This window comes from Quercus robur, chromosome 4 (assembly GCF_932294415.1).
Source record: "Quercus robur chromosome 4, dhQueRobu3.1, whole genome shotgun sequence".
Lineage (NCBI taxonomy): Eukaryota > Viridiplantae > Streptophyta > Magnoliopsida > Fagales > Fagaceae > Quercus > Quercus robur.
This window is the reverse complement of record NC_065537.1, coordinates 55,543,002-55,551,219: the sequence shown is the minus strand read 5'-3', so window position 1 is coordinate 55,551,219 and position 8,218 is coordinate 55,543,002.

Genomic DNA, 8,218 nt, shown 5'->3' with positions numbered 1-8,218 from the left:
TTAAATATTCATGCATTTAAATACTTAGTAATACATGTTGATACCGTTTGTCCACCCTCGATTTGCATACTAGAACCCAAAAAATCCAAAATATTATTTTTTCTCCATGTGGCCATGAGAACATCCAAAATGACGTGGCGTAACCCATTCAGACACCGGAGCACCTAAAATGCCTTTTTCTGCTAAAATGACCAAAATGCCCTTGGTCAACCCTGGGTTGACCAAAGGTCAAACATGGTCAAAATCCCCTCAAAATATCACTTTTCATAGTTTTACATCAAACCTGAGCTTTTCGAAAATTTTTGGCAACTTTGACCAAGTTGACCCGTAGTTAACTTCTAATGGGCCCCAGAAACCCTAATTTTGATCCGGCCATCAGAACAAGTTGAAACCAGTGCCATTGTGAAGAATATCAAATTCTCAATCCAACAACTATTCATGGATTGAAATTGGAGTTAGAACGGTCGAGATATCACAAAAACCGGGATAATGCACCGATCGATGCATCACTAACTTCTGAGAGCCATAACTTTTGATCTGACCACTGGATTTTCAAGTTTCATCAGAAACAGGAAATCAATATCTTTCCAGGGGTGTCAAGATCAACCCGATTTGAGGCCATTTGAAGATGGTGGCCCTTGAAGGCCCTAGGCACCCTCTAGAACAAAGAAGAACAACTTCTTGGTTGCCTGCTCTCTGCCTAAACGCTTTCTACACATTTCTCCTCTCTTCCAAACACAAAAAATACATTAGAGCTTCTTGATTCTTCTCTCTTCACCAAAAATACAAGGTATTGTTCTTATACCCAATCTTCTTTCCCTTGATTTTATACCTTGGGATTCAGGGTTTAGGGGTGTGGATGTAGGGATGGCAATTTTTGCCCGACTCGAGGTACCCGGCCCGACCCGACCCTAATGGGCCGGGTTTTACCCGATCCGATTAGGAATAGGGTCGGGTATGGGTCTAAAAAAAAACCCGAAGCGGGTCCGGGTTTTATCAAAAAAATCTGAGACTCGACCCGAAATTTGGCCCGTTTAAAAACCCGATACCCTAAATTACAAAAATACCCTCTATATATATATAAACCTATAATCTAACCCTAAATCCCTAATCTGGTAATCCCTCATTTCAATTTTGTTCAGCCTCCCTCACTCCCTCTCCCTCACCTCATCTCCATCAGGTTTGTGCTCTCATCGTCTTCTTCTTTCATTTTCCTTTTTTTTTTTTTTTTTTTTTTTTCCTTTTGTTGTTGTTGTTGATATTGTTGACCGACACTCCCTCTCCCTCAGCTCATTTTGCTTTGTTCTGATCTCCATCAGGTTTGTGCTCTCACCGTCTTCTTCTCTTTTTTTGTTGTTGTTGTTGTTGTTGTTGTTGACCAACACTCCCTTACTCCCTCTCCCTCAACTCATTTTGCTCTGTTCTGATCTCCTTGGAAGACCCATCAGGTTTGTGCTCTCACTGTCTTCTTCATTCATTTTCCTTTTTTTTTTTTCTTTTTTTGTTATTGTTGTTGACCGACTCCCTCACTCCCTCTCCCTCAGCTCATTTTGCTTTGTTCTGATCTCCTTGGAAGACCCATCTGGTTTATGCTCTCACCGTCTTCTCCTTTTTTTTTTTTTTTTTTTTTTTTTGGGGTTGTTGCTTTCTGGGTCTCTTATTTTATGTAAATTCATAGGTTAAGTGTACAGAAATTGGATGCTTTGTTTTGTACCAATGGGGTCATGGTTTGATTGATTGATTCAGTTTTTTTGAGGTGTATTGGTTGTATCACTGTAGATTCTAGTTTGTTTATGGTCATTGAAATTTAAGATTGATTCTTCTTACTGTAGTATTGTGTGCTTGTTGGTCTTGACTCACACATATGTCACACACACAGTAATCCCCAAATAAAAGTAACAATTTTTGTTGTGCACACAACATTTTTCCATAACGAGGAAATTTTTAGCTTATATAATACTTTTTATTTTTGTTGAGAAAAAGCTTATATGACACTTTAATGTCTATCATACTGCTTTGGTGAAAAGTAAATCCTTATTATAGATTTATTAGTTTCTCATTTATTGATTGTTTTCTTTTTCAATATATTGTTTTCTAGTATGACATGTATGAAAAAAAAAAAAAAGTAACTGGGACAGTTGGTAAATGCATCTTAAACTCCTATAGATAGATTGATTTCTTTTCTTAAGAAATGATTTTGCTAACATGGAATAGAGTATATAATACCTATTTCTTAATGCATATAATCTTCAAGGAAACAACCTACAACCTTAAATTATCTTTGATCATTATGCTTGTTTCATGTGATAACTTTGGTGTCTTCTTCATTTCTGCATAGTTTGTTTAATGGAAGAAATTGTTTGTTATTGGTGTTTGTTGGGAATGCAAATCCTAAAACGGAGATGGAAGACACAAACATAGTCACAAACAAATTTGGTTCTTCCTCGCCAAGTGGCTCTCCCTTGAGAACCGGATGGTGTCCCTTGCCGACTATGCGGTTTCCTTCACCATTTTTACGATCACCCTCGCCATTGTCGCCTGGCAGCTCACCCTCAGGATCACCATTAAACAACGAGTAAGTGTTTGAATTTGTAGTTAATCATGTTTAATTATGATTGCGTTGATAGAATTTGTGAATCTGTGTAATTATGAATTTGTTCCTATTAATCAATGAGTATGTGTAATAATAAATTTGTGATAATTTGTTTTGATTCTAACTCCCAAACTTTTGAACCAATTAGGAATCCCAAATCCTCGACGGTGGACTTAGTGGGAGAAGACTTAGAGGTAGAGGAACAAGAAGGGACAAAGAGAGAGCAAGAGCAAGAGCCTACAAATGAGGACTTGGATACAAGTAGAAAAGGAAAGACTACCTCAGATGTTTGGTCTCATTTTACAAGGAAGAAAGTTGATGGAAAAGTTAAAGCCCAATGCCATCATTGTAACAAACTTTACTTGGGTGAGTCTAGTCAAGGTACAACTCATTTGCGTAATCATTTAGCAAGATGTCCATGGATGAAGTTTAAAGATATAAGGGATATGTGACAACAAGTCTTAATTAAACAACAGAATAAGGTGGATGGAACTATGAGTTTGAATACTTACCAATTTGATCAAGTTAGAGTGAGGAATAAGCTTGCTCGTATGGTCATCCTACATGAATATCCCCTTTCAATGGTTGACCATATTGGGTTTAAAGAATTTGTGACTGATCTTCAACCTATGTTTAAACTTGTCACAAGAAATACTTTGAAGAGTGACATTCTTAAAATCTATGAAAATGAGAGGGAGAAAGCTTTGAAGATGACGGACAAGAATGGAAGTAGGATGGCAATTACAACTAATATGTGGACTTCAAGTAACAAAAAGAGAGGGTTTATGGTCATTACCGCTCATTTTATTGATCATACTTGGACGTTGCAAAGCCGGGTTTTAAAGTAATTTTTTTATCTATAAATTAAATGTTAAAGACTTTAAATTTAGAATGTTTATTGAGTTATGTTATAATTATTCATATTATTTTTCTAGGTTTGTTTATGTTCCTTCTCCACACATGAAAGATGTCCTTGCTGAAGTCCTTGTTGATTGTTTTTTAGAGTGGAACATTAATAGGAAGTTGTCCACAATAACTGTTGATAATTGTAGTACTAATGATGCCATGATAAGACTTCTCTTGAATAAGCTTAATACTAGTTCTCTTATGTTGGGTGGGTCTATGTTGCATATGAGGTGTGCTGCACATATTTTGAATTTGATTGTTCAAGATGGGTTGTCTCTTATTGGTGATGGAATTGAAAGGATTCGTGATAGTGTGATTTATTGGACTAGACCACCAAAAAGGAGGCAGAAATTTGAAGAGAATGCACTTCACTTGTGTGTTCAATGCACCAAAGAGTTAGTTTTAGATTGTAAAACTCGTTGGAATTCAACTTACTTAATGCTTTCTACTGCATTGATTTATAAAGATGTTTTCTCACGTTTGGCTAAACGTGAAATATCTTATACTTGTTTACCGTATGATTATGATTGGGAGTTAGCCAAAGATATTTGTGGGAGGTTGGAGTTGTTTCATAGTGTGACTGAGTTTTTCTCTGGTCGTAAGTACCCCACAACTATTTGTATTTTAATTTGGTGTGTGAGTTGAAAATTGCATTGAATGAATGGAGTTTGTCTTCAAATGAGATGATAAGTACGATGGTAGAAAGCATGCTTGCTAAATTTAATTCTTATTAGGCTAATGTTAGTATTGTTATGGCTATTGTTGCTATCTTAGATCCAAGATATAAGATGAAGTTATTAGAATTTTATTATCCTAACATTTACGGTGATAATTTTGATTTGGAGATTGAAAAAATTAAGAATCTTTGTTATGATTTGCTTGATGAGTATGGAGATATAAATAGTCCTTTGTAGATAATGAAGGAAGTTCTCATATTCCTGCAAGTACTTCAAGCCCTGTGGCACAAATGAAGTTTAGGTTGAGTGGGGCAATGCCATCTTTTGATTTATTTGTGAACAATAGTTCAAGTAGTTCAAAGAAACATGGGAGTGTTAGAATGGAATTTGATCATTTCATTGATGAGGGAGTGTTGAAGAGGAGTGAAGATTTTGATATTTTGGGATGGTGGAAAAGTAATGGTCTCAAGTATCCTACTTTACAAAGGATTGCAAGAGATATTTTAGCCATTCCTGTCACAACTATTGCTTCAGAATCTGTCTTTAGCACTAGTGGGAGACTTTTAAGTACACACCGTAGTAGGCTACATCCCAAGACTATAGAGGCAATGATGTGTGCTTAGAATTGGTTATGGAGTGAAATCAACAGTTAGCAATTGTCTAATTTCTATTTATAAAATCAAAATTGTATTTTTATATTTGCTAGTTACAATTTGATGAAGTTTATTCCATTCTTTAATTCATTGTTGTTGTAGGTTCTTCAACTATATCTGGAGATTGTACACTTCAATCAATTCTTAATGATGGGGAGCGTAATGAAGAGGATGGGAGTTTTGTCACAATTGTGGATGATTAGACATTTTGTATTAATTTAGTAGCCTTTTTAATTTCTTAGACTTGTTGGATTAATTTGTTGGTTTGTAATTATTCTAAGCCTTTTTAGCCTTTTGTAATATCTTAGCCTTTTTAATTTGTTAGTTTGTGGAGGATAAGACATTTTGTAATTTCTTAGACTCGTGGGATTTGTTTTGTAACTTTTTAATTTCTTAAACTTGTTAGACTTGTGATACTTAGTTCTTGGACTTGTTAGATTTAATTTATTTTTATGTTTGGTTGGTGATTTTAGTTATGATTTATTAATTTATAGATGTATAATTAACAGGTGATTTATTGATTTATGATTAACCTTTGATTTGGATTGATTTGGCTGCATATGCCAAAAATCTTAATGGGCTTAAAAAAAAAAAAAATTGGGTGGGCTAGATTTGGGCCCAAATGGCTAAATGAGGCCCGCGGGGCCCGGCGGGGCAGGTATGGGCCCCGGAAAAAAAAAAAAAAAAACCCAATTAATAATCGGGCCGGGTCCGGGTCGTGGGTCTTGGCTCGCGGGTCGGGTCTGGGTATGCAAAAACCCGGCCCGAATCCGACTCGTTGCCATTCCTATGTGGATGTAGCTTTTTAGCTACTATCCACACCCCTAACTTTCTAAATCTTTCTCTAGCAATTATTTTGCTCTTTTTGCCTTAATAACATGATTTATTGCCTTCCTTAACATGTTTCTTGCTTTATCTTTCTCTTAACATGTTCTTAGTTTAGATCCATGTTCTTCCATGCTTGTTTATATTTTATTTGTCTTGATCTACATGCTTTATACTTTATGCCATGTTTTCCTATGCTTTGTTCTTCTTTTTGTTCCATGTTGATGTTTGGGTCTACATGCTCACATACTTGGTATCATGTCCATGGTTATGCCTTGCTTAGATCTACATGTTTGTATGCATATTCTATGCTCCCATGCCTATGTCTATGCCTTCACATGATTTTATGCTTGGGTTTGCATTCTCCCATGCCTTTATGTTTAGATCTACATGCTTAGATGTATATTCACATGCTTACATGCGCATTTCCATGCTTATACATGTAGATTGGTGTGTTTACATACTTAGATCGACATTCTCTACATGCTTTATGCCATTATCTATGTGCTTGCGTGCTTCACGCCATGTTTATGTGTTTAAGCCTAGACCTTGTTTGTCATCCCATGTGCTATTGCACCCCTTTTGTTCCTTTATTGCACTTTCTTGTGTTTTGGCCTATTGGTTCAGACCCGATCTAGACCCTATTGTCTTTGTCATTGTCCACACACTGAGGCTCACATCAAAGGGTTTGGATCATCCTATTTGCATGTCTATGCTTGCCCGCTTCTATGCTTTATACTTGTGCTAGCCTCTCTTGTTCTAAGCTTTGCCATGCTTGACGCCCTCTGCGAGCTTGATCTTGTTTGGTTACATTCGATGCCCATGAGGCCTTGTTTGGATGTGACTATTTGAAAGGCATCTCCGAATGCCGGTTTGCTCTGCGTGTACCCTTTCCTTTTCCGCCCCGCGCGATGCTATGCTTACCATGCTTGTTTGTGCCACCTGTTGGCTTTCTATGCATCTCTACATGCTTGCTTACATGTTCATGCATGAGTCTTGCTTGCTAGTGTGCCGTCCATACTTCAACACAATAAAGCTATGGACATCTGATCCAAATCTACATTTTTCCCTCGCAGACACCACCTTTCGTTTGCTTTCTTTCTTGTTTGCTTGCTTCCTTGTTTCTTTGCTTACCACGCCTATCATGCTTATCTGCTTTATGCCTCTTTCATATGCTCTTTGCACCTTTCCCCTCCATTGCTTGTCTGCTAGTTTCTTGTCTTTGCCTTTGCATGTACACACATGGAGTGAGGACGCATGGAGCTAGAGCATGGTCTCCCGAGTGCAAGCAAAAAGGGTGAGGATGCGAGCATGTGGACATAAGCCAAGCGGCTATGTTCAGTAGATTTAGGGGTCTAGCTTCTCCCATTTGGTTATGTACTCTTTTAAACCCCCTTCCTTCCTCCATAATTTCTCTCTTAGATGGATTGTATTAGGTTTATCATGCCATGTACCATTCGTCATCGTCTCTAAAGTATGGCGACCCCTGTTTACTTTCCTGCACTTATATTTTGGGCCATGCTTTAGGAATGTAGGCATTTACTTTCCTGCTCTATGTGCTTGCATTATGCATGATGTATATATATATATACCTGCTCGCCCCTTTCCAGTATGATTGTCATAGTCCATGTCACCTAAGGTAAAGCGATGCCTAATTTACGCCGCAAAAGTAAGGTGACATGTTGCTGAATTTTCGCTGTGGAAATCTAGTACTTTGCCCGAATGCCTTAGGAAAGCATAGATTGAAACCACACCCATTCAAAAGCCAAACCTCAAAGGCCCCATGCATACAAAGTCTCAAAAGCCAATGCCAAAATCATGTTTTACTGCCAATCTCCAAAATTTAAGGTTTTATCAAAACAAATGATTGTCATTGGACAGGCGTTGTGGGGTACCTAACACTTTCCCCACACGTAACCAAACTTCCGGACTCAAGAATCAAGATTTTCTTGCCATCCACATTAGATTAGGAAAAATGCCTTTTTTCTTAGCCTAGGATTGGTAATAAAATCAACTAGAAACAGGTGACCAATCACACCTTAGAAAAACCTAATGATTGGTGGCAACTTCACCTATCTTTGATAATCCTTTAAAAATTGGCCAAGATTCCTGCCATACCTCCAAAGGTAGACAAATTCCTTCCTCCACCAAGAGAGAGAGCACTCGAAGCTCAGCACAAACTACACTCTATGCCTAGTCATCGAAAGGAGCGTTCAACGGGCCCCGCGCATGCTAAAGCGTCGCCATGGTGGGTGGTCGAACGAAGGCTTGGTGGTGGTTTTACGCTCCACTTGAGGCCGGGCATCGACAGACTGGAGACTTCACTAGGGATATATGAGAGTTTAGCCTTTAGAGCTTTTGATGAAACCATAATCTTTGGACATTGGCTTTCAAAAACTCGAAAATTGGCATTGGCCTCCAGGGCTTTCCTTTTGGAAAAGGCTTCTACTATATCCTAGTAGACTATCTTTAAAAGAGAAAAAATGTTTTCCAAAAAGGGGTGTGAGGTATTTTCATGGGGCTTTCCTCACATGCTTTATAGCTTTCCTTCACATGCAAACATT